This window comes from Carcharodon carcharias, assembly GCF_017639515.1.
Source record: "Carcharodon carcharias isolate sCarCar2 chromosome 29 unlocalized genomic scaffold, sCarCar2.pri SUPER_29_unloc_15, whole genome shotgun sequence".
Lineage (NCBI taxonomy): Eukaryota > Metazoa > Chordata > Chondrichthyes > Lamniformes > Lamnidae > Carcharodon > Carcharodon carcharias.
Genome location: NW_024470660.1, coordinates 74,517 through 101,347, shown reverse-complemented (window position 1 = coordinate 101,347; position 26,831 = coordinate 74,517). Strand labels below are relative to the sequence as shown.

Genomic DNA, 26,831 nt, shown 5'->3' with positions numbered 1-26,831 from the left:
CTTGTCGAAGGTAAGCTAAGAGATGTCCCTCTGGGTGAGGTGTTTCTTGCACATGACTCTACGTCTACAACCCAGATAGACTGGTCTCTTCCGCAGTTTGATATTATTATGTTCGTGCCTTTAATATTTGTCGCCCTCTATGAATTTAACATCATTTCCTTCTGTCATTTCCCCTGAAATACTCATTCTTGTTTTCAATCCCTCCTCAGCCACTCCCTATCTCTGTAACCTCCACCAGGCCTTACAACCCTCCCTATCTCTGAATCCTCCTCCAGCCCCTACAACCCTCCCGATCTCTGTAACCTCTTCCAGCCCCTACAACCCTCCCTATCAATGTAACCTCCTCCAGCCCCTACAACCCTCCCTATCTCTGTAACCTCCACGAGGCCTTACAACCCTCCCTATCTCTGTAAACTCCTCCAGCCCCTACAAAAACCCCTATCTCTGTAACTTCCTCCAGTCCCTACAACCCTCCCTATCTCTGTAACCTCCTCCAGCCCCTACAACCCTCCCTATCTCTGTAACCTCCTCTAGCCCCTACAACCCTCCCTATCTCTGTAACATCCTCCAGCCCTTACAACCCTCCCTATCTCCGGAGCCTCCTCCAGCCCCTACAACCCTCCCTATCTCTGTAACCTACTCCAGCCCCTACAACCCTCCCTATCTCTGTAACCTCCTCCAGCCCCTACAACCCTCCCTATCTCTGTAACCTCCTCTAACCCCTACAACCCTCCCTATCTCTGTAACCTCCTCCAGCCCTTACAACCCTCCCTATCTCTGTAACCTCCTCTAGCCACTACAACCCTCCCTATCTCTGTAACCTCCTCCAGCCACTACAACCCTCCCTATCTCTGTGACCTCCTCCAGCCCCTACACCCTCCCTATCTCCGTAACCTCCTCCAGCCCCTACAACCCTCCCTATTTCTGTAACCTACTCCAGCCCCTACAACCCTCCCTATCTCTGTAACCTCCTCCAGCCCCTACAACCCTCCCTATCTCTGTAACCTCCTCTAGCCCCTACAATCCTCCCTATCTCTGTAACATCCTCAAGCCCCTACAACCCTCCCTATCTCTGTATCCTCCTCCAGCCCCTACAACACACCCTATCTCTGTAACCTGCCCCAGGCCCCAGAACCCTCAACATCACTGTAACCTCCTCCAGATCCTACATCCCTCCCTATCTCTGTAACCTGCTCCAGACCCTACAACCCTCCCTATCTGTGTAACCTCCTCCAGACCCCACAACTCTCACAATCACTGTAACCTCCTCCAGCCCCTACAATCCTCCTGAACTCTAAAACCTCCTCTGCACACTATAACTCTTCCTTTCTCTGTAACCTACTGTGGCCCCTACAACAGTCTCTATTTTGGTAACCTCCTACAGTCTCTACAAGCCTCCCCAACTCTGTAACCTCCTCCAGACCCCACAACCCCCCTATCTCTGTAACCTCCTCCAGCCCCCACAACCCCCCTCTCTCTGTAACCTCCTACAGCCTCTACAACCCGCCCTATTTCTGTAACCTCCTACAGCCTCTACAACCCTCCCTACCTCTGTAAACTCCTCCAGCCCCCACAACCCTCCCTATCCCTGTAACCTCCTCCAGCCCCCACAACCCCCACATCTCTGTAACCTCCTACAGCCTCCACAACCCTCCCTATCTCTGTAACCTCCTACAGCCTCTACAACCCTCCCTATCCCTGTAACCTCCTCCAGCCCCCACAACCCCACCCCCATCTCTGTGATCTCCTACAGCCCCTACAACCCTCCCTTCCTCTGTAACCTCCTCCAACCCGCACAACACCCCCCATCTCTGTAACCCGCTACAGTCTCTACAACCCTCCCTATCTCTGTAACCTCCTACAGCCTCTACAACCCTCCCTATCTTTGTAACCTCCTCCAGCCCTTACAAGCCTCCCTTACTCTGTAACCTCCTACAGCCTCTACAACCCTCCTATCTCTGTAACCTCCTACAGCCTCTACAACCCTCCCTATCTCTGTAAACTCCTCCAGCATCTACATCCCTCCCTATCTGTGTAACCTCCTACAGCCTCTACAACCCCCCCTATCTCTGTAACCTCCTACAGCCTCTACAACTCTCCTTATCTCTGTAATCTCCTCCAGCCCTTACAACCCTCCCTATCTCCGTAACCTCTTACAGCCTCCACAACCCTCCCTAACTCTGTAACCTCCTACAGCCTCTACAACCCTCCCTATCTCTGTAACCTCCTCCAGCCCCCACAACCCTACCTAAATCACTGGTCTGAGTCTCACTCCAGGGAATTCAGTCCCATAGTGTAGGTCAACACTCCCAGTGCTGAGGGAGTGCTGCACTGTCGGAGGGTCAGTAGTGTGGAAGTGTTGCTCTATTGGAGGGACAGTACTGAGGGAGTGCTATACTGTCGGAGGGTCAGTACTGAGGGAGTGCTATACTGTTGGAGGGTCAGTACTGAGGGAGTGCTGCACTGTCGGAGGGTCAGTACTGAGGGAGTGCTATACTGTTGGAGGGTCAGTACTGAGGGAGTGCTGCACTGTCGGAGGGTCAGTACTGAGGGAGTGCTGCACTGTCGGATGGTCAGAACTGAGGAAGTGCTGCACTGTCAGAGGGTCTGAACTGAGGTAGAGCTGCAATGTCGGAGGGTCAGTACTGAGGGAGTGCTGCACTGTCAGAGGGTCTGAACTGAGGGAGTGCTGCACTGTCAGAGGGTCTGAACTGAGGGAGTGCTGCACTGTCTGCAGAACATTGTACAAATTGCACAAAATTGCATCTGATACCTGTGTCTCATGCACACATGAAGTACGTGCACACAACAGGAATATTTCTCACTGTTTCTGAGCAGCAAGGCAGCCTTCATATCACACCACCCACTGGAAAGTGTGTGCAACTACAATGTGACATGTTTACATTGGAAATTTCTGTTATAAAGGTGGGCACAGGAATTCATCTGATTGGAAAATGTGACAACATGAAGTAATGTGTTGGAGCCTAGAATTTTGCAGCAAAATAAGAATTTTAGTCTATAAATAACTACAGAACAACCTGAGCATTTTAATCACTTGTGTTAATCAATGTAATTTTATTCATAACCCAAATGCTTCTTACAATCTATCGCAGCATGAAAAAGGTGCAGCATTCAGAAAGCACATTCCAATCAGAGAACAGAGTTTAGCAACGTCCCATTTCTGTTCATTCCTATTCGACCATGTTGGCTGCACACAGCCAGACAATGCCGTGGTTATGATGTGTCCACACAGCAGGACTTGGGAGCACCAGGTATAAGGAAAAGTTTCAGCTTGCTGAGGAGAAGAAGGAGAATCTCTCGTTCCAGGTTTCTCTCCGTACATTAAGAAGCAGGCATGCTGATGTTTCATTGCACTCTGTCTGCTGATGGGAGTCCACTTGGAAATTGCTGTTTGTGCTGATGGAAAGAATAAGCTTTTCATAAATTGAGGGATTGAGTACAAACACAGGGAGGTTATGCTGAACATTTATAAAGCTCTGGTTAGGTCACAGCTAGAGTATTTTGTCCAGTTCTGGTCTCCTCACTTTGGGAAGGAAGTGAGGGTCCTTGAGAGGGTGGGGAGGAGATTGAGCAGAATGGGCCCAGGGATGAGGGATTTTACCTACAAAGTTGGGTTGGAGAAGCTGGGATTGTTCTCCTTGGAGCAAAGGAGATTGAGGGGGGATCTGATCGAGGTGTACAAGATGATGACGGGTTTAGATAAGGTAGACAAGGAGAAGCTGTCGCCATTAGCTGATGGTACAAGGACTGGGGGACACAGATTGAAGGTTTTGGACAGTGGGGGGATGTGAGGAGGAACTTTTTTACACAGCGAGTGGTAATGAGCTGGAACTCGCTGCCTATGAGGATGGTGGAAGTAGAGACGATGAACGATTTCAAAAGGAAATTGGACGGACACTTGAGGGGAAATAAACTTGCAGGGTTACGAGGATAGAGCAGGAAGAATGGGACTGAGTGGATTAATCTACAGAGAGACAGCATGGACTCAATGGGCTGAATGAGCTCCCACTGTGCTGGAATGCCTCTCTGATACGAAGTTGATTCTAACCAGGACACTGACCGGTTTCATTACAACTTAACCCAACATCACACGTTATTTGTCAGCACTCACTGACCAGATTGTTGCTGTACAAAAGCTTTAAACAGTCTGTCGACTTCCTTTCACTGTTTGTCCCTCCCAGACACAGACTCCAGCGATAGTGATAACCACAGCCACAAGGAATATCACAGCTCGTATTCCCAGGATCTGGATCATGTGCAGAATCTCTCCTCCACTGTCTAGAGAACACACAGAAAGAAATCATCACTGACTCTCCGCTTTCAATCTCTCACTCTGGCTGAACAATCAAGCTTCATATCACTGCAACATTTGCTGTACTATTGACCCATCCACTGGGATTCAATATGGAATGAATGTTTTCATTGTAAACACTCTAAGAGTGGACAATCTGAACTTTCCCCTTAGCGTGGAACATTGGTGAGAATGGATCATTGTGCTGTTTGACTCCCTGTCCAATGTTTCTCTCCATCGCTGTGTACAGGATTTTGCTGTAGAAAATTCTGGAAACGTTTAGCGCAGGGTAGAAATCCATCTCGGATGTGTGTGTGAATCGGGCAGGATTGAGATGGACTCCCCCACGGACTTACACACCCCGCTTAATAAACAGTTCCAATCTTTACCCAGAGAGAGGGAGAATGTGGAACTCACTCCCACAGGGAGTGGTTGAGGTGAGTAGTAGCAAATTGGGAAGAGAAATTGCTTGAAAAGCAGGGAGATGCAAGGGTTAAGTGCTACCGTGCCACCACTGGTGGGAGAGTGTAACTACAGCGTGACGTTTACATAGGCAATCCCCATTATGAACAAGGACATTGGACATCATGTGCAAAATTGGCTCTGGAAAGGTGAGAACATGATGTAAGCTTTTCACCAACAGATATTCCTTCGTAAACCTCTCCATCTTTCTCTTATTGTCAGATACTCAAACAACATTTCACACAGAATCACATAAGGAGGAGTTGGGACAGGTGACTGGTCAAAGGGTTAGGTTTCAGGAAGCTTTTTAAAGGAGGATAGAGAGTTAGAGAGGCAGAGAGTATCTGTGAGAATCTCTGTGCATCTGAGTGTCTGTAATAGACTTTGCAATTTCCATGTTCTTCCATAAACTTGAAAGGGAACACAATTCACAGAATCCATGTCAACTGTCCGGTGTAGCACTGAGGGAGGTCAGGTAACCCACGGGGGAGAATGTGCGAGTGTGTTTATTTGTGAGTGTGTCCTTGTGTGTGCTCATACATGTGGGATTGTGTGTCTGCGGGTGTCTATTTAGGTTTGTATAATTGTGTGTGTTTGTGTAGTGTTTGAATCTGAGAGAGCTGTTGAAGTCTGTGTACACTCACGTTCCACAGTGATGGTTATGAAACCCTCCACTGCTCCATGTTCATTCTCTGCCACACACTGATAGTCTCCAGTGTCCCTGGATGTAATGTGAGGAATCACCAACCACAGCTCATTGTTGGAACTTGTTCTGTTCATTGTGATATTCAGATGTCAGGGCAGGACTCAACATGACAGATCACAGGTTTACCAACAGGAAGTGAACAACAATTTATATTTAATGGGAAGAGAGTGCTGATTGATTGGCAAGTGGTCTCTGATTGGAGGAGGTGTTGCCATGGAGAGTAATGTGTGCGAGCTGTAAAGTTTAGACAGCTTGTCTCTTCATTCAGCAATAATCAATTAAAGATCAGTTAAATTCTATCGACTGTGAAGCACTTTGAGAGGTCTGAGAATGTAGATACTGAGAACAGGCTGCACTGTCAGAGGGTCAGCGCTGAGGGAGTGCTGATGTAGAATGAAGGGTGTCGGTACTTAGCTTGCACAGTTAGTATGAGGGTCCGCTCCGATGAAACAGATGGATATCTCACTCTGCAGCTGAGAGTGTGTCCGTGGTGTTTGAGTAATGAGATTAGGGTCAGAACAGAAGTATAGGTCAGAGTGATACCATGCTGAGTTACAGTGTTTGAGACTGATCCAGGTACATCAGTGGGAGTGTCCCAGGTTAAGACAGGTGCTGCTGTTCCATTGCACGTTGTTTTGAAGGTGCAGCTTACATCCACACGCTTTCCGGCAATAAGTTCAGCAGGGAATATCGTGGGTTTATCTGTGAAATCTAACAGACAGAGAATGGATCCTTTTAGAGAAATATAACGTGAAGCATCAGTTCAAATAGAAATCACTGTCCCACAAGAGAAAACACTTTTACAAGGAAGATATCAGAACTGAGAGATTACAATGATCAGGAGAGAATTTCCTGCTTTGAGACTTTGGTGTTTCTGTCTCTCAGCTTAATACACGTTCACTCCGAGACACTTGAACTGATAATAGTGGGTGAGGGTGGTGGAGCAGACCAGAGTTTGCAGTGCAATACCCCATCATTCACTCAGCGATCTGGGCCATTTATTACTTTGCAATTTGTGGGAGCTTGCGGTGCGCAAATTGGCTGCTGCATTTCCCACATTACAACAGTAACTACAATTCAGGAATCAGCTCATTGGCTGTGAAGTGATTTTGTAATTGCTGAGGTGGTGAAAGGCTCTATAGAAATGTGAATATTTCTTCTGTCGATATGTCAGACTTCTGGACAGTATTAGAGAGATCAATGGGAGTGGATAACCTGATAACATTGATGGACACAGTCAATACATTTAATCATTGATATTAAAGTGAGTATTAGAGGTTGCTTTAGGACTGAACTGGAAGCTATCACCAGGTTATTGAGAATCAGACAGTGTGTTACAATAAGTTGTGTTTTGTGTTAATATGTAAACATCACAGATCGTGTTATTTCCCATTGAGTGTTGAACGTGAATTGTTGAGTAATTATAACACAGCACTTACCAGAAACGTGAAGCTGGGTTACAGGGTAATAGTTATGGCTCGGACCATTGTCAAATTCTATTCTGAAAAAATAAGGTCCTGCATCTTCCCGTCTGATGTTGTTTATAATCAGGGAACAGTCACCATCTTTCAGGTCTCCAGACAGCCGGGTCCGATTGTGGAACTGTGGTAACTCGTGACTGTGATCCTTGGAGTGAAAGGCTATGGGAGCCCAGGGAATCTGTTTCTCGTTATTAAACCTGACTCCACCTCGCGGTTGGTTTTCCAGACACGATGGATAACTGTAATGACATGGAATCTGTACACAGGAACCTTCCTGCGCTGTCACCTCTCGTGGAGTGTCACCTTTCCACTCTTGTGAGGGTTCAGCTGGGGAGAGAAATCTCAATATTTAACTCTGGATGGTTTGTGGATCCACTGAACGTGATATTGACAGATGAGGCTCAATTGGGGGGATGGTCCATACTGAGGAGGAGTGCAACAAATTATTTTGGCAGGAAGAATAGAAAAACAGGATATTATTTAAATGGAGAGAGGCTGCAGAATGCAGTACAGAGGGATCTGAGTGTCCTTGTACATGAATCACAGAAAGTCAGCATTCAGGAACACCACGGAATGAGGAAGGCAAGTGGAATGTTGGCCTTTATTGCAAAGGGATGGAGTATAAAAGGAGGGAAGTCTTGCATCAGCTGCACAGGGTGTTGGTCAGATTGTAACAGGATCATTGTGTACAGGCAGTTCAGAGAAGCTTCACTGGGCTGATTCCTGGGATTAAAGGGTTTGTCCTGTGAGGAAATGTTGAGCAGGTTGGGCCTGTATCCATTGGAGTTTAGAAGAATGAGTGGTGACCTGATTGAAACATATCCGATTCTGAGGGGGCTTGACAGGGTGGATGCTGGGAGGATGTTTCCCCCTCGTGGGGGAATCTAGAACCAGGGAGCACAGTTTGGGAATAAGGGCTCTCCCATTTAAGACTGAGATGAGGAGGAATTTCCTCTCTCAGAGGGGCGCTACCCTGTGGAATTCTCTTCCCCAGAGAGCAGTGGAGGCTGGGCCATTGAATAGACTCAAGGCTGAGTGAGGCAGGTTTTTGATCGACAAGGGAGTCAAGGGTTTGGGGGACAGGCAGGAAAATGGAGTTAAGGCCACAACCAGATCAGTGAGAGCAGGCTCGAGGGGCCGAATGGCCTGCTCCTGTTCCTATTTCTTATGTTCCTACATTCTTACCTTCTTAAAATATTAAAGCTGCAGAATAAACATGCAAGTGAATGACCCGCTCGACCCACCTTCCATCTGGGGGTCCCATGGGGAGGACCCTTCCTGAGCCAGATCCAGCAGCCAACATGGTCTGGATCCGAGCACAGGAGACACGGGGGGGAGTGACTAACAGGCTCCTTGTGACAGGCCCTGTCTGTCCAATGGCTGGCTTTCAGCTGCCAAGGCCAGAGTGGTCCTTGCTAAAACCGGCTCAGGACAGGCCAGGACCCCTGTGCAGACCCCCTCCAGCGCTGCAGCCTCTGTACAAACCCCTCATGCGCTTGTGGAGAGACACAAACAAGGCTGCACATTACCGAGGAGAGTCCCCTCTACGGACTAAGGGGCTGACTCATCAGCTTAAACTCAGCAAATGAGGAGGCTCTCGCTCGGTATCAGGGCTTGGCATTCGCTCACTAAAAATAATCAAATGACATTTTGGACAGAAATCTAAGAAGGTTGTACATTCCCTCAAAAATAAGACTCAAGCTGGGGTCGAGGGTCAAAGGGCAACAACTTATATTTACACAACAACTTTAACATGACAAATCACCCCAAGGTGCTACACAGGAGCGTCATAAAACAAAGTATGTCACCCAGACACACGTGGAGATATTAGCGACAGCTGACCAGAAGAGATCGGTGTTATGGAGAATCTTAAAAGAGGGATGAAATGGATAGTGAGAGAGAGAGAGAGATAGAGAGAGTGAGAGAGAGGGATGGAGAGGGGTTGTGGGAGGGTATTACAGAGCTCGGGCCCCAGGCAGCTGATGGCACGGCCACCGATGTTGGAGTGATGGGATCGGGGGATGGTCAAGAGGCTGGAATTGGAGGAGCGCAGAGACCTCAGAGGGTTGGAGAGACTGGAGAAGTTACAGAGATAGGGAGGGTTGTAGGGGTTGGAAGAGGTTACAGAGATAGGGAGGGTAGTAGGGGCTGGAGGAGGATTCAGAGATAGGGAGGGTTATAGGGGCTGGAGGAGGTTACAGAGATAGGGAGGGTTGTAGGGACTGGAGGAGGTTACAGAGATAAGGACGGTTGTAGGGGCTGGAGGAGGTTACAGAGATAGGGACGGTTGTAGGGGCTGGAGGAGGTTACAGAGATAAGGAGGGTTGTAAGGCCTGGTGGAGGTTACAGAGATAGGGAGGGTTGTAGGGGCTGGAGGAGGTTACAGAGATAGGGAGGGTTGTAGGGGCTGGAGGAGGATTCAGAGATAGGGAGGGTTGTAAGGCCTGGTGGAGGTTACAGAGATAGGGAGTGGCTGAGGAGGGATTGAAAACAAGAATGAGAATTTCAGCGGAAATGACAGAAGGAAATTATGTTAAGTTCATAGAGGGCGGCAAATATTAAAGGCACGAACATAATAATATCAAACTGCGGAAGAGACCAGTCTATCTGGGTGGTAGATGTAGAGTCATGTTCAAGAAACACCTCACCCAGAGGGACATCTCTTAGCTTACCTTCGACAAGGAGAAGAAGTGACTCAGCTGCAGAGAGAGCAGCAAAGTCAGAGTGAACAAGACAAGTCGCAATTTCATCTGGGAGCTTCCCATCTCTGCCTGTCTCTTCTGATCTTCTGGCTCTGCTTTGATGCTTTGGTTTGTAACTAGAGGAGTTACTGTTCTTTATACCTGAAACACTGGAAGAGGACAGCCGGGGGTGGGTAGCTGTGTGGTATCACACCCATTTCTGGATATTGCAGTGTCGATGTTCCCTGTCCCACTGGCCTGGGACCAGCAGTAAGGTCACTGGGATATTGAGTGTCTGGCACCGAGAACTATCAGTCCCTCCACAACGCCCTTCACCTTGTGCAAATATGTGTTCATATTGACGCAACACAACATAGCAAAAACATAGGGGCTGGTTCTTATGTCGGCAAATCAGGTGAAGCGCAGGCCCCCTAACCCCTTCCTCCTCTCATTGCTCCTCCTTCCTGACAGACACTTACTATTTGTCCTCCTGACGCGTGATTGGAGCCGCTGGGACAGACAATTAGCTTCACTTCTGCCCGACAGGGAGAAACGCCCGTGTCCCCTCTCCCCTTTCATCCGTCCTTTTCCCCAAAACCCTTCACCTGATTCCTTCATCCGCCTGTCCCTCGCTTGTCACTGGATTCAGTTTGTGCCGTTAACCAGCTCTGCCCATCTGTCCCTCTGTATCATCCACACCTTTTGAAATTGTTCCCCCCACTCCAACCTCCACAGTATTTTGCCTTTTCAAGTTGCAGCAGGGCTCTGGGGTGCTGGATGGAAGGTTCAATACCCTTTGCCGGTTATTTCAGTAGGAAGATAATTCAGTGTTGGGGTTCCCAGCTTATGAAAATTGTGTGCGTTGCTTTTATTTTGGACAAGGGGTCTCGAGGGGGAACTGATTTACGCTGAGCTTTAGGGGTTAACAGTCATGTCATGTGTTGATCGGTCAGTGTTTACCATGTGGAGACTGTCTGTCACCAGCTTTGTTAATGGTTTATCCAGGAACATTGAAGGGCATGAACGTTCTTGCTTTGTATGGAACAAGTCACCAACTGGGTTCAGACATCGACTCAGACTCACATCAACATAAACTGCTTTCTGACAGGTAAGTTTCTATTACATGAGGGCAAGAGGAGGCCATTTTGCCCCTCGAGCCTGCTCCAACATTCAATGAGCTCATGGCTGATCTGCAAACTAGCCCCATATGCCTTTGTCCCATCTCCTTTAATACCTTTGGATAACAAAAATCTATCAATCTCACAGGTTTAAAATGAACAACTTGATCGTGCATCAGTTTCCGTTTGGGGAAGAGAGTTCCAAATTTCTCCCACCCTTTGTACTTCCTAATTTCACTCCTGAAAGGTTGGCCTCTCCTTTTTAGGCTCTGTCCCCGAGTCCCAGTCTCCCCCCAACCACGGGAAATGGTTTCTCTTTATCGACCCCAATCTGTTCACCTTTATATCATGCAAACTTTCATCAAATCTTCTGCTTAACATTCTAACTTCCAGGGAATACAAGCCGAGTTTGTGTTTAATCTCTCCTTGTAATTTAACCCTTGGAGTCCCGGTCTCATTCTGGTAAATTGACACTGCTCTCCCTCCGAGGTCAATATATCCTTCCTAAGGTCTCACAGTGAGTCCAGGTGTGATCTAGCCAGGGCTTTATGTAGACTGAAGCATGACCTCTACCCCCTTATATTCTAATCCATGAGATAGAAAGGGCAGAGTTCCAGAATTGTTGTGTTTATTTGACAACAGAATAACAGAGGAAGGTTTCCTCTCTGCCCTCTTCAGCCCCACTGGGAAGCTCAGGATGAGAAGTTTGGGCAGGGTCCCCTGTACTGGACACTCGCTGAATCTTCCAACGATAGTTCTGGGCTGGATTTCAAAACACATAGACAAGGATTCAGTGTTCTATCACATTCTGCCTTTCTCTCTTTTCCTCTCGTTCTCTTTCTCTACCATCCTCTCTCTCTATCTATCTATCTTTCTCCTTATTCTCTCCAGCTTCATCTCTATCACTTTCTTTCTACTTCTTTGTGTGTCTCTCTCTCTCACTATTTCTTTCCTTGTCCTTATCTCTTTCAGTGTCTCTCTCTGTCTCTCTCTCTCATTCTTTCTTTCCTTCTCCTTATCTCTTTCAGTGACTCCCTCTTTCTCTCTCTCTAAATGTGTCCCTCTCTAACAGTTTGGCCCAGTACTCTTATTTCTCTGTTTTACTACTGTTTCATTTGAAGGTATACAAGACCAGATCAGACCAGAATTTTTATTTTCCAGTGTTTACTGTGTTTTTTTCATTCTGGGTCTCTCTCGACTCTGTCTGTCCCTCTCTGTCCTTTTATTTCATTCTTTCATGTGATGTGGACATCACTGCCTAGGCCAGCATTTATTGCCCAACCCTAACTGCCCTTGTTCAGAGGCCACTTTTTAAAAGCCAGCCACATTGCTGTGGGTCTGGAGTCACATGTAGGCCAGACCAGGTAAGGACAGCAGATTTCCCTCCCTAAAGGGCATTTGTAACCCAAATACAAGAATCAGCAATGGTTTCCTGGTCATCATCGGACTTTTAATTCCAGGTTTTTATTGAATTCAAATTCCACCAACTGCTGTGGTGGGATTGTAACCAGGGTCCCAGGAGCATTACGCTGGGTCTCTGGATTACTGGTCCAGTGAAAAGACCATCAGGCCCCCACCTCCCCACTCTTCTCTTCCTCCATCTTTCACACTTGTTCTCTCTCTCTCTCAATGTCCTCTCTCTTCCACCTCTCTCAGTCTCTCAGTTTCTCTATCGCTCTCTCTCTCTCCCTGTCGTTCTCTCTCTGACTGTCTCCCTCCCTATATCTGTAACCTCCTCTCTCTGTCCCTTTCCTCCAGCCCCTACAACCCTCCGTTAGGCAGCCTCCACCAGCCCCTACAATCCTCCCCATCTCTGTAACCTCATCCACCCCGACAACCCTCTCTATATCTGTAACCCCCTTTCTCTCTCCCTTTCCTCCAACCCCTACAACCCTCCCTATCTCTGTAACCTCCACCAGCCTTGTCAATCCTCTCCATCTCTGTAACCTCCTCCAACCCCTACAACCCTCCCCATCTCTGTGTCCTCCTCCAACCCCTACAACCCTCCCTATCTCTGTAACCTCCACCAGCCCCTTCAATCCTCCCCATCTCTGTAACCTCCTCCAACCCCCACAACCCTCCCTATCTCTGTAACAACCTCCAGCCCCACAGCACCCTTATACCTGTAACCTCCTTTAGCCACTGTAACCCTCCCTATCTCTCAAGCCTCCACCAGCCTTGACAATCCTCCCAATCTCTGTAACCTCCTCCAACCCCCAGAACCCTCCCTATTTCTGTAAACTCTTCCAGTCCCTACAACCCTCCCTATCCCTACAACATGCTCCACCCCCTGCAAACCTCCCTATCTCTGTGTCCTCCTCCAGCCCCTACAACCCTCCCTATTTCTGTAACCTCCTCCAGCCCCTACAACCCTCCCTTTCTCGGTGTCCTCCTCCAGCCCCCACAACCTTCCCTATTTCTGTAACCTTTTCCAGCCCCTACAACCCTCCCTATCTCTGTCACAGCTTCCAGCGCCTACAACCCTCACTATACCTGTAACCTCCTCAAGCCCCTGCAACCCTCACTATCTCTGTGTCCTCCTCCAGCCCCTGTAACCCTCCCTATCTCTTGAAGGGTTCTCAAAATTCCCACATTTTCCATATCATCAACTAGGATATCACTTTTGGACCTTTAAACTGCTGAGTTAAGTGTAAAACCCTGCAGACAGGAGGCTGGGCCCATGAAGGCCGGGCTTATTGAGAGCAGTGTGGAATGTTTGGCCTGAAACCAGACAACGAGAGGAGACAGAATACGCATTCTTCCCTTTAATACAATCAACCCAGAGAAAGTCTTCACTTCACACGGAACTGAAGCCCATCAAAATCAAGTTGTCTGCTGCACTTTGTGACAAGCCCCGAATAAGTCCAAGGTCTAGAACCCAGGGACTGGGGGCGATTCAGACGGCTCAGAATTCGCAGGTGAAGCTGACACACACCACCACACCCTACAAGGGGCTGAATGTCCTCTTCCTGTTCCTGTGTAACAGGCTCGAGGGGGCTGAATGGGCCTCCTCCTGTTCCTGTGTAACAGACTCGACGGGGCTGAATGGGCCTCCTGCAGTTCCAGTGTAACAGGCTCAATGGGGCTGAGTGGCCTCCTCCTGTTCCGGTATAACAGGCTAATTGGGGCTGAATGGGTCTCTTCCTGTTGCTGTGTAACAAGCTCGAGGGGACTGAAAGGGCCTCCTCCTGTTCCTGTGTAAAAGGCTCAGTGGGGCTGAATGGCCTCTTCCTATTCCTGTGTAACCGGCTCGAGGGGGCTGAATGGGCCTCCTCCTGGTCCTGTGTAACAGGCTCGAGGGGGCTGAATGGGCCTCCTCCTGTTCCTGTGTAACAGGCTCGAGGGGGCTGAATGGGCCTCCTCCTGTTCCTGTGTAACAGGCTCAATGGGGCTGAATGGGCCTCTTCCTGTTCGTGCGTAACAGGCTTGAGGGGGCTGAATGGCCTCCTCCTGTTCCTGCGTAACAGGTTCGAGGGGGCTGAATGGCATCCTCTTGTTCCTGTGTAACAGGCTCGAGGGGGCTGAATGGCCTCCTCCTTTCCCTGTGTAACAGGCTCGAGGGAGCTGAATGGCCTCCTTCTGAACTGTAAAATTGTTGTGATACTGTAACTGCCTCTTTGGTTTCTTTCAGCTGAATATTCAGCTCTTCATTCTCTTCCTTGTAGCTCTTGCCTTCGGTATCAGCAGCTTCAGGCTCTGTGATATTATTCACTTCCATCATGTTGGTGCTCTGCCTGATGGACTGTCTCGATTTCGCCCTGCATTGCTTTATTACCCGCCCCTTTCTTGTGGCAGTGATGGCATTCTGCGCCCTTGAACCTGCAGGTGTCCGGTATGTGCTCACCCCCACCCACATCGAGAACAGGCCAACTTCGGAGTTGCTGCTGAAATACTCCCACGAAGCCTTTTAGTTTCTGGAGCGGCAGAGACTGTCTCTCGCTGGGCGGCTGTCTCTCCCTCTCTCTCTCTCTCTCTCTCTCCAGTTTGAGCCTCACGCCCGGTGGTTGTTTCCTGTCCCAGCTGAGGACTGGTGCCATGTTGCACATCCTGTAAATCCCGCCAGTCTCTCCCAGCACTTTCCATGTCTGGCGCTATTTCCAAGGTGCACTTCAAAATGATGTTGGCTTCTGCGATTAAACGGCTCTGAATGGTGTTGGGGTGAACGACACAAACCAATCGGCCCCGCAACATGTCATTGAGTGTGTCTCCGAGGTCCCAGTGCTCAGTCACCTGCTTCCACTTCACTGTATAGGTTGCGATGGACTCTCCCGGGGCCTTTACTCTGGAGTTAAACTTAAACCTCTGCATTATTACCCACGGCTTCGGCTGACATTCATCTTCATGAGGACGACTAATTGGTGAAAAGATTTAGAATTGGGTGTAATACACGTCACTGTCTTCAGCTCTGAGACTGTCAATCCTCACCGAACAATTCTTCCCTTCCAAGTCGCTGATTATTTTAGCACGTCCCACGAATGTGGCCATCCCATAATTGGGATCTTTAGTGTATGTGATGGTATATTTCCATCTATACCAATATTTAAACCAAGCTCCGTGCAGTGCTGTGTAAGAGTGGGAAGGAAAGTCAAAGCTACACGGAATAACCACACAAGAGCTGCTGATGGCCCTCCGAGGCAGCGCCTTCATAGACCATCCCTCTGACGTCACTCCTGAAAGGCAACAAGGGAGGGGACAGGACATCAAAAAGCAGAATATTACTTCAATGGAGAGAGTCTACAGAATGCGACACAGAGGGATCTGGGTGTCCTTGTACATGAATCACAGAAAGTCAGCATTCAGGAACAGCACGGAATGAGGAAGGCAAGTGGAATGTTGGCCTTTATTGTAAAGGGATGGAGTATAAAAGGAGGGGAGTCTTGCTGCAACTGTACAGGGCGTTGGTGAGATTATATCAGGAGCAGTGTGTACAGTTCTGGTCTCCTTACTAAGGGAGGGATAGACTCTGCATTGGAGGCAGTTCAGAGGAGGTTCACTGGGCTGATTCCTGTGATGAAGGGGTTTGTCTTATGTGGAAATGTTGAGCAGGTTGGGCCCTGTATCCATTGGAGTTTAGAAGAATGAGAGGTGATCTTATTGAAACATATAAGATTCTGAGGTGGTGGGGGGTTTGACAGGGTGGATGCTGAGGGGATGTTTCCCCTTGTGGGGGAATCCTGTGAATTGATATGGATGTTTTACTGCATTAAAGGCGCTATATAAATGCACTTTCGTTCCTATTGAAACAAGCTCACTGATGCACATACAGAAAATGCTGGCAAAACTCAGCGGCTCTGACAGCATCTGTGGAGAGAGAAACAGAGTTGACGTTTCAAGTCCGTATGAGGCTTTTTCTTTTGCTATATTCTCTGACTCGCTATTTGCTCACTCTCTGTGTGATCACTAACCCTGTTCTCTAAAATTAAATGTTCATCATTCCAGGAAAGAATCCAATTTCCTGAGTTCCGATCAGTAATGAATTTGTACCTTGCAGCAAGCTGATGAAGATCAATATCAGACCGACCTCTCCCATCTTCAGTTCCTCATCTAAATGGAAAATGATAAAGACAGAGACTTTTTCAGAAATTGTCCCCAGCGTTTCTTCCTCAAACAACAACAAATTGTGTTTAAATGGCACCTTTCAGGGAATTAAACAGCCCCAGGGAATAAACTAATGTCAAGACAAGGAAGGAGAGATTGAGAAGGGACACCGCAAACCGATTCACCAAACACGGCAAAAATTCATTGGTCCCTCATTCCCTTTGCTGGGTGTCCAGCTTTTTCTCTCAGTGAGTTTAGCCCTCACAATCCCTATCGCACTCTTCTGCTCTATCTCTCTCTCTCACACACAAACACATTCTCTCTCTAACACTCACAATCTCTCTCTATCGCACTCTTCTGCTCTATCTCTCTCTCACACACACATTCTCTCTCTAACACTCACAAACTCGCTCTATCGCACTCTTCTGCTCTATCTCTCTCTCACACACACACATATTCTCTCTCTAACACTCACAATCTCTCTATATCGCACTCTTCTGCTCTATCTCTCTCTCTGTCTCACACACACATTCTCTCTCTAACACTCACAAACTCGCTCTATCGCACTCTTCTGCTCTATCTCTCTCTCACACACACACATATTCTCTCTCTAACACTCACAATCTCTCTCTATCGCACTCTTCTGCTCTATCTCTCTCTCTCTCACACACACACATTCGTTCTCTAACACTCACAATCTCTCTATATCGCACTCTTCTGCTCTATCTCTCTCTCTCACACACACATTCTCTCTCTAACACTCACAATCTCTCTCTATCACACTCTTCTGCTCTATCTCTCTCTCTCTCACACACACACATTCTCTCTCTAACACTCAATATCTCTCTATCGCACTCTTCTGCTCTATCTCTCTCTCTCACACACACACACATTCTCTCTCTAACACTCACAATCTCTCTCTATCACACTCTTCTGCTCTATCTCTCTCTCACACACACACATTCTCTCTCTAACACTCACAATCTCTCTCTGTTGCACTCTTCTGCTCTATCTCTCTCACACACATACATTCTTTCTCGGTCAGACACTCACATTCTCTCTCTCTCAAACATTTACCATCTCTCTCTATCTTTCTCTTCTGCTGTCTCCCTCCTTCTCACTCCCTCACATACACAGAATCTTTCTCACACACACAAACCCACACTCAGACACACACTCTCTCACACACACACTCTCTCACATACGCACACTCTCCCTCACACACACACACTCTCTCACATACGCACACTCTCCCTCACACAGACACACTCTCTCACAGACACACTCTCTCCCTCACACACACTCTCTCCCTCACACACACTCTCTCCCTCACACACACTCTCTCCCTCACACACACTCTCTCCCTCACACAGACACACTCTCTCACACACACACACTCTCTCACACACACTCTCTCACACACACTCTCTCACACACACACTCTCTCACACACACACACACTCTCTCACACACACACACTCTCCCTCACACACACTCTCTCCCTCACACACACTCTCTCCCTCACACACACTCTCTCCCTCACACACACTCTCTCTCAGACACACACTCTCTCACACACCCACACTCTCCCTCACACACACACACTCTCTCACACAGACACACTCTCTCACATATGCACTCTCTCCCTCACACACACACTCTCTCTCACACAGACACACTCTCTCACAGACACACACTCTCTCACACACACACTCTCCCTCATACACACTCTCTCCCTCACACACACACTCTTTCACACAGACACACTCTCCCTCACACACACACACTCTCTCACACACACACTCTCTCACATACGCACTCTCTCCCTCACACACACTCTCTCACACAGACACACTCTCACACACACACTCTCTCACACACACACACTCTCTCTGATAAGCACACTCTCTCCCTCACTCAGACACACTCTCTCTGATAAGCACACTCTCTCCCTCACACACGACCACACTCTCTAACTCTTTTTCTCTCTCACAGACTCCCTCTGTCTCTCTCTCTCTCAGACACACTCTCTTTAATACGGAAGGTTGTGGTTTTAAGACCTGCTCATGATTTCTGATCAAAACCCAGGCAGATTCTCCCCAGTGAGAGAGTGCTGAGGGAGTGCTGCACTGTCAGAGGGTCAGTGCTGAGGGAGTGCTGCACTGTCACAGGGTCAGTACTGAGGGAGCGCTGCACTGTCAGAGGGTCAGTACTGAGGGAGTGCTGCACTGTCAGAGGGTCAGTGCTGAGGGAGTGCTGCACTGTCAGAGGGTCAGTGCTGAGGGAGCGCTGCACTGTCAGAGGGTCAGTAATGAGGGAGTGCTGCACTGTCAGAGGGTCAGTACTGAGGGAGTGCTGCACTGTCAGAGGGTCAGTACTGAGGGAGTGCTGTACAGTCAGAGGGTCAGTGCTGAGGGAGTGCTGCAATGTCACAGGGTCAGTACTGAGGGAGCGCTGCACTGTCAGAGGGTCAGTACTGAGGGAGCGCTGCACTGTCAGAGGGTGATTGCTGAGGGAGTGCTGCACTGTCAGAGGGTCATTGCTGAGGGAGTGCTGCACTGTCAAAGGGTCAGTTATGAGGGGGTGCTGCACTGTCAGAGGGTCAGTACTGAGGGAGTGCTGCACGGTCAGAGGGTCAGTGCTGAGGGAGTGCTGCACTGTCAGAGGGTCAGTACTGAGGGAGTGCTGCACTGTTCAAGGGTCAGTATTGAGGGAGTGCTGCACTGTCAGGAGGTCAGTACTGAGGGAGCGCTGCTCTATCAAAGGGTCAGTACTGAAGCAGCACTGAACATTCGGAGGGTCAGTACTGAGGGCGTGCTGCACTGTCGGAGGTTCAGTACTGAGGGTGTGCCACACTGTCAGAGGCTCAGTGCTGAGGGAGTGCTGCACTCTCGGAGGGTGAGCGCTGAGGGAGTACTGCTCTGTCAGACCTGCCATATTTCAGATGATGTTTGAAATTAGCAACATGCCTCATGTATAATTATATATCATCAGCTCAAAATAAATCGATTATTCCTGTACGTTTCACTTTACTGTAAATTGTTTGCAGTTTCATTTCCTTAGAAACCAGGCTTGTGTGATCACTATTTTAAAATAATGTTAATAATAAAGATGCGACAATACACACGCACACAGGTACACACACGCACACACAGACACACACTCACACACAGACACACTGACACAGACACACACAAACACATACACACACACACACGTTCACACAGACACACGTAGACACACACAGACACACACACACACATGTTCACACACACATAGACTCACGCAGACACACACACACACTCACACATGTTCACAGTGACACACGCTCGCACAGGCAGACACATTCATACTCACACAGACAGGCAGACAGACAGACACACACACACATCTCAGAAATAAAAAGTTAGAGTCCAATAAAAATTTAAAAGAATATATGATTGATACCTTTGCTTGTCTTTGAGGTGTAGATTGTTGAAGTTTGAAAAGTTGATTGGTTTCCTGTGGCATCCTTGTGGTGATTTGATTCAGATTTGCACTTTGTTGAAGATGCTCTGTTAGCTTCAGAAAGAGAGAGAGAGATAGAATTTCTGCTCTTTTCCAGCAGTGTTTTTGAGTGACTGTCATTTTTCTTTTTCCTCCTACTTTCTCTTATATCTGCTTGACAGAACCTGTTGTTAAACTCCTGTCTGTATATTCCCAAAAGGGAATTCAATCAGCATGTCTTGCATTCATTGTTATAGGCCAGGAAAGCCCATTTTTTGATCTTTGCATCTCTGAAACATTTGATGCATTTCAAGATATAAATCAACAGGAGATGGAGACATTTCATCCACCACAAGGGGTTTTGAATGATTGATGAATATCCGCATGGTGAGCAGTTCCCATTACCTTGATAGACCTACAGCGCAGAGTCCTGCGCTTTGCATTTTTAAGGGAGCCCCTGTTTCGAGTGAACCCTGACACACCTCAGTGAGAACTTTCATGCAACATGTCTGTAGTGCAATTCATTCGAAGCTTTCCAGAGAAGTGATCAAGTTTGCAGTATCAGCAATCAGGTGACTCGTGACAGCCATTTTTGATCAGTGCCTAATCTTGTACTTTTGAAAAACAGGTCTCCTTTAAACAGTTCAATACGTTTTTTGCACGTTGGTTAAGTTGAAGGAAGCTCTGTTATGACATAACAGATGGTAAATGCTGAACTGTTCAAATCCCGGAGGGAAACTTGAAACAACTGTCACAACTAATTTCCAACTTGTATGTTTTGAGATGTGGGATTTGAATTCAGTAGTAATGAGGTTAAGAGGTTTAACAGATAATTCTGTTCACCTCAACAGGTTCACCACTTGTCTGATGCAGTCAGGAGAGGGAAATCATCTCTCCTCCGATCCTGGTAAACTGAACATTTCCAGAATTACATCAGCTCCCTGAAGTGTCTCCAGTTAGTCATTCATCTGACAGGATTGACTCTACAACCCTGGGGACTCCTTCTCCTGTAAGGAAAACATTTGCTACTCCAGTCAAATCTCTTCTGTATAGCATGATCTCTGGATGTCCCAAAGCACTTTACAATAGAGTTCACCCTTTTTTCAGTGTAAGAGGATTTTATAAATCTAAATTAAACATTGATTAACAAGAAAAAATGATTTTTAAGCATTCACATCTGTCTATAAATTACTACTATAATAACTTCTAAATCCCTTAATTAATTTAACTTCCATTTACACACATGTCAGAATTAAAAAGTTAGAGTCCGACAAAAATTTGAAAGAATATATGATTAATACCTTTGCTTGTCTTTGAGGTGTAGATTGTTGAAGTTTGCAGCTGTTCAAGGTTAATTGGTTACCTGTGGCATCCTGGTGGTGATTTGATTCAGATTTGCATTTTGTTGAAGACGCTCTGTTAGCTCTGTTAAGGCAACAGTAAAACACAGAGATTTTAAATGTCCCATGAACAGTAAACGATAATTCTGTCGAAGGATCATGAGGACTCAAAACGTCAACTCTTTTCTTCTCCGCCGATGCTGCCAGACCTGCTGAGTTTTTCCAGGTAATTCTGTTTTTGTTTTGGATTTCCAGCATCCGCAGTTTTTTTGTTTTTATACTCTGAACAGTTGAGTTCAAAGTGAATTCTCTTAACTTCAGTCCCTGGAGGCAGAAGCTTGGTACATGCAGGCTGAAGGCTTTTCATCATTGTAAGATCTTAAAATCACCAACCCTTACACACAGCCTTCACTCCTTGATACATAATTTCCCCTTTGAATGCAAATTCCCATTGTTTCCCTTTGTCTTTGGACTTTATTTTTGTAATAATACAAATCTCTCATAGCCCTAAGTCTTACCAGTAATCTTTGGCAAAAATAAACACACTGTTCCTTATCTTCACCTGGCTCGGTGACACATTTCTCTCCTTTGAAAACAATCTCGTTTGGTTTAAATTATAATGCAAATTGCCTCCTTTACACTTTACATTCTAAAACTTCCCCATGTTTACCTAATTAACAGTTCAAACCTAACTTCTCTTCTTACATCAAAACACCCAGACCAGCTTCTTCTAATTCGAAAAAGTCTCACACAACCACATCACAGACACATGTGGACACAGAGAAATGGACTCTATTTTACAATAAATTCCAATAACATTATGGAGATTATTATATATTCCTGACATGCTGTCACTCAGTCGCAGTTTCCTGTCATTGGGACATTATCTTTGTGTGTGTGTGTCTGTGTGTGGGTATGTGGATGTGGGTGTGTGTGAGCGTGTGTGTGTGAGAATGTATGTGTGAGAATGTGTGTGTGTGAATGTTGTTACAACTGGGTGACGGGGAGTGAACTGGCTCCCTTTCTATTCAACCCCCATGCTTGGTTGCAAAAAGGGTTTAAAATATAGTTTCCCCCAAATGCAATTTTCATAACAAGTCATACACACGCTCACACACAGGCACACATACACATGCTCACACACAGGCACACACACACAGACACACAGGTGCACAGGCATACACACACAAACGCACACAAAGACAGACAAGCACAGACACACACCACACTGACACACACACACAGACAGGCACAGACACACACCACACTGACACCCACACACAGACAGGCACAGACACACACACACGCTCACACACAAAGGTACACACACACACACACTCACAAACACACACATACACACACACAGATATCAGAGGTAAAATAATTATGGAGTCCAATTAAAAAATTAAAAGAGTTGTTAGCTTATACTGCAGCATAGTTTGTGAAGGTTGAAGCTGTTTTAAATTAGTTGGTTTGCTGTAGAATCCTGTATTTCATCTGGCTCAGACTTGCACATTATTGAAGACACTCTGTTAGCTTCAGACAGAGAGAGAGAAAGAAAGGGGGAGAGAGAGAGAGAGAGAGAGACAGGGAGAGAGGGAGAAATCATTTCTGTTCTTTTCTAGCAGAGTTTTTAGATGACTGTCATATTTCTTTTTCCTCCTCCTTTCTCTTATATCTGCTTGGCAGAACCATTTGTTAAACTCCTGTCTGTATATTCCTGAAAGGGAATTCGATCAGCATGTTTTGCATTCATTGTTAAAGGCCAAGTATTCCCATTTCTTATCTTTGCATCTCCAAAACATTTGATGCATTTCAAGATATAAATCAACAGGAGATGGGGGTATTGCATCCTCCACAGGGGGTTTTGAATGGCTGATGATTATCCGCTTGGTGAGCAGTTCCCACTGTTTTGATAGAACTACAGCTGATCAAAGTCCAGCACTGTGCATTTTAATGCCTTCCTTTTAAGAGTGTCCCTGTTTGAAGTGGACCCTGACACACCCCAGGCATGAACTTCCATGCAACAGGTCTGCAGTGCAATTCAATTGAACCTTTCCAGAGAAGTGATCAACTTCACAGTATCAGCAATCAGATGACTTGTGTCAGCCATTTTTGATCTGTGTACAATCTTGTATTTCTTTGAAAAACAGGTCACTTTTAGACAGTACAATACGCCTTTGGTCTATTAGTTAAGTTGTAGGAAGCTCTTAATCGCAGTTTGCTGTCATTGGGATATTGTCTTTGTGTGTGTTTGTGCATGTGTGTGAGTGAATGTGTGTGTGTGAGAATGTGAGTGTGTTTGTGTCTGTCTATAAGTGTGTGAGCATGTGTATGTGTGTTTGTGTATGTGTGTGTGCATGTCTGTGTGTGTAAGTGAGTGTGTATGTGAGTGAGTGCGTTTGTGTCTCTGTGTATGTGTGTATGTATATGTGTATGCATGTGTGTGTGTGTGTGTGTGTGTGTGTCTGTGTGTGTGTGTGTCTATGTTTGGGAGAGAGAGCGAGAGCATTTCACAGAGTGAAACCTCCCTGAGTGTGGCCGGTGTGCTTAACATTTAAGCCACACAGACAGGATGTGGTTAAAAGGTCAAAGCACAAGGAGTGAGTGTCTTTCCCAGTGACTGTCTCTCTGTGGGTATCCTGTGGGTTTCTGTGAACTGCCTTTGGTTTTAAAAAAAATCTTCCAACCCCACATGCACGGCACCAAATAAGGATTTGGAAGCTGCAGCTCAGAGAGTAACTAGTCCCCCGAGAATTCACAGCCCCTCAAACACAGATTAACAGCATTAATCCTGACCGTCAGCCCACTCACTCATTGCCTCTTGTCTCAGACACTAGAAAGTGGAAGTTAAGGCCAGATTTTCACTCCCGGGTCGGGGGACACAGAGACGGCAGAATTCCCGACTCCACCAACTCCACCTCTAAACATGTCAGTCCCAGATGCCGATGTGTGGTCCGGGTGTCGGGGGGTGTGGGTGGGTCGGCCATGGTGCTGGGGGAAGGGATGGTGGTGGGGGAGGGGGTGTGGGGGTGGGGGTCGGGGTGGTGGGGGTGTGGGTGGGGGTGGTGGGTATGGGGGTGGGGGTGATGGTGTGGGTGGGGGTGGTGGGTGTGGGGGTGTGGGTGGGGGTGTGGGTGGGGGTGGGGGTGTGGATGGGGGTGGGGTTGGGGGTGTGGGTGGGGGTGGGGGTGGGGTTGGGGGTGTGGGTCTGGGTGGGGGTGGGGTTAGGGGTGGGGGTGGGGGTGTGTGTGGGTGTAGGGGTGGGGGTGGGGGAGGGGTTGGTGGTGGGGGTGATGGTGTGGGTGGGGGTGGTGGGTGTGGGTGTGGGTGTGGGTGTAGGGGTGGGTGTGGGGGAGGGGTTGGTGGTGGGCGTGATGGTGTGGGTGGGGGTGGGGGTGTTGGGGGTGGGGGTGTGGGTGGGGGTGTGGGTGGGGTTGGGGGTGTGGGTGGGGGTGGGGGTGGGTGTGGGGGTGGGGGTGGGCGTGATGGTGTGGGTGGGTGTGGGGGTGGGGGTGTGGGTGGGGGTGTGGGTGTGGGTGGGGGTGGGGGTGGGTGTGGGGGTGTGGGTGTGGGTGGGGTTGGGGGTGGGTGTGGGGGTGTGGGTGTGGGTGGGGGTGGGGGTGGGTGTGGGGGTGTGGGTGTGGGTGGGGTTGGGGGTGGGTGTGGGGGTGTGGGTGTGGGTGGGAGTGGGTGTGGGGGTGTGGGTGTGGGTGGGGTTGGGGGTGGGTGTGGGGGTGTGGGTGTGGGTGGGGGTGGGTGTGGGGGTGTGGGTGTGGGTGGGGGTGGGTGTGGGGGTGTGGGTGTGGGTGGGGTTGGGGGTGGGGGTGTGGGTGGGGTTGTGGGTGGGGGTGGGCGTGGGGGTGTGGTTGGGGGTGTGGGTGGGGTTGGTGGTGGGAGTGGGGGTGTGGGTGGGGGTGGGTGTGGGCGTGGGGGTGGTGGAGGGTTGGGCGTGGGGGTGGTGTGGTGGGGTGGGGGAGGGGTGGATGTGGGGTTTGGGGTGGGGTGGGGGGGTGGGGGTGTGGGGGTGGGGGTGGGGGGGTGGGGGTGGTGGGGGTGGGGGTGGGCTGTGGGGGTGGGGTGGGTGGGGTGGTGGGGGTGGGGTGTGGGTGGTGGGGGTGGGTGTGGGGTGGGGGTGGTGGGTGTGGGTGTGGGGATTGGGGTGGTGGGGGTGGGGGTGGTGAGGATGGGGGTGGGTGTGGGGGTGTGAGTGGGGGTTGGGGGGGTGGTGTGGGGGTGGGGGTGTGGGTGGGGGTGTGGGTGGGGGTGGGGGTGGGGGAGGGTTGGGCGTGGGAGTGGGGGTGGGTGTGGGGTGGGGGTGGGGATTGGGGTGGGGGTGGGTGTGGGGTGTGGGTGTGGGTTGGGGGTGGGGCTGGTGTGGGTGGGTGTGGGGGAGGAGGTGATGTGGTCTAGAATAGCAGTCCGACTGGGTGACCCCGGAGCGGTGAGGGGTCAGGGGAGGGTCCGGTGGGGGTCGGGTCCCTCGGGCACCGATAAAAAGCGGGGCCTTCAGAAAGGCCCATTTGAGAGGTGGGTGGTCAATGGTGAAGTCCCTGTGCCTCGGGGGAGACGTCGTCGTCTTGTCAGGCGAGTGTCCGACTGTAAACTCTGTCCGCCTGTTACCTGAGCCTGGAACCTTCGGCCCATCATGGGCTTTCCCATCAATGGTGAAGTCCCTGTGGGGGAGGGGCAGTCCCTTGAGTAATGGTGGGGACAATGGACGAGCTTCTTTATGTGGGAGGGTCTCCCCAGGGATTGGCTGAGAGCAATTGGGAGATGGGAGGAGCTTATGAGAATCTGTTTTTACACAAGGAGCGTCTGGCGATGACCCCGCCCCACACAGGGGCAGCCCTGGTTACATGGCCACGCCCCCCAGCTGCTCTGTCATTGGCCACTTCCTCACCCTCATCCCTTCAGAATCTTCCACACGGACAGAGGCTCCTCATCTCCCTCCCCCTCCTCCTCACCCTCCTCATCCCCCTCCTCATCCCCTCCTCATCCTCCTCCTCATCCCCCTCCTCATTTCCCTCCTCATCCCCCTCCTCATCCCCTCCTCATCCCCTCCTCATCCCCCTCCTCATCCCCTCCTCATCCCCTCCTCATCCCCTCCTCATCCCCTCCACATCCCCCTCCTCATCCCCCTCCTCATCCCCTCCTCCATCCCTTCCTCATCCCTCCTCACCCCTCCTCATCCCTCCTCATCCTCCTCCTCATCCCCCTCCTCATCCCCTCCTCATCCCCTCCTCCTCCCCCTCCTCATCCCCCTCCTCATCCCCTCCTCATCTCCGTCCTCATCCCCTCCTCATCCACCTCCTCATCCCCCTCCTCATCCCCCTCCTCATCCCCTCCTCATCCCCCTCCTCAACTCCCTCCTCATCTCCCCCTCCTCATCCCCTCCTCATCTCCCTCCTCATCCCCTCCTCATCCCCCTTCTCATCTCCCCCTCCTCATCCCCTCCTCATCCCCCTCCTCATCCCCCTCCTCATCCCCTCCTCATCCTCCTCCTCATCCCCCTCCTCATCCCCTCCTCATCCCCCTCGTCCTCCCCTCCTCATCCCCCTCCTCATCCCCCTCCTCATCCTCCTCCTCATCCACCACCTCATCCCCTCCTCATCTCCCTCCTCATCCCCTCCTCATCCTCCTCCTCATCACCCTCCTCATCCCCTCCTCATCCCCCTCCTCCTCCCCTCCTCATCCTCCTCCTCAT

General features: G+C 49.2%; 1 protein-coding gene and 1 long non-coding RNA gene across 2 annotated transcripts in view; one reads left to right on the top strand and one right to left on the bottom strand.

Annotated features, from left to right (window-relative positions):
* The window catches only part of LOC121274002, a 117,044-nt gene that overhangs the window by 25,234 nt on the left and 64,979 nt on the right, over positions 1 to 26,831 (top strand). The window lies entirely within an intron of this gene.
* LOC121274007 lies at positions 3,056 to 4,275 on the bottom strand. Its single transcript, XR_005942147.1, has 2 exons — positions 4,137 to 4,275; positions 3,056 to 3,417 (listed from the first exon to the last, which is right to left on the bottom strand). It is a non-coding gene; the product is annotated as an uncharacterized LOC121274007 (long non-coding RNA).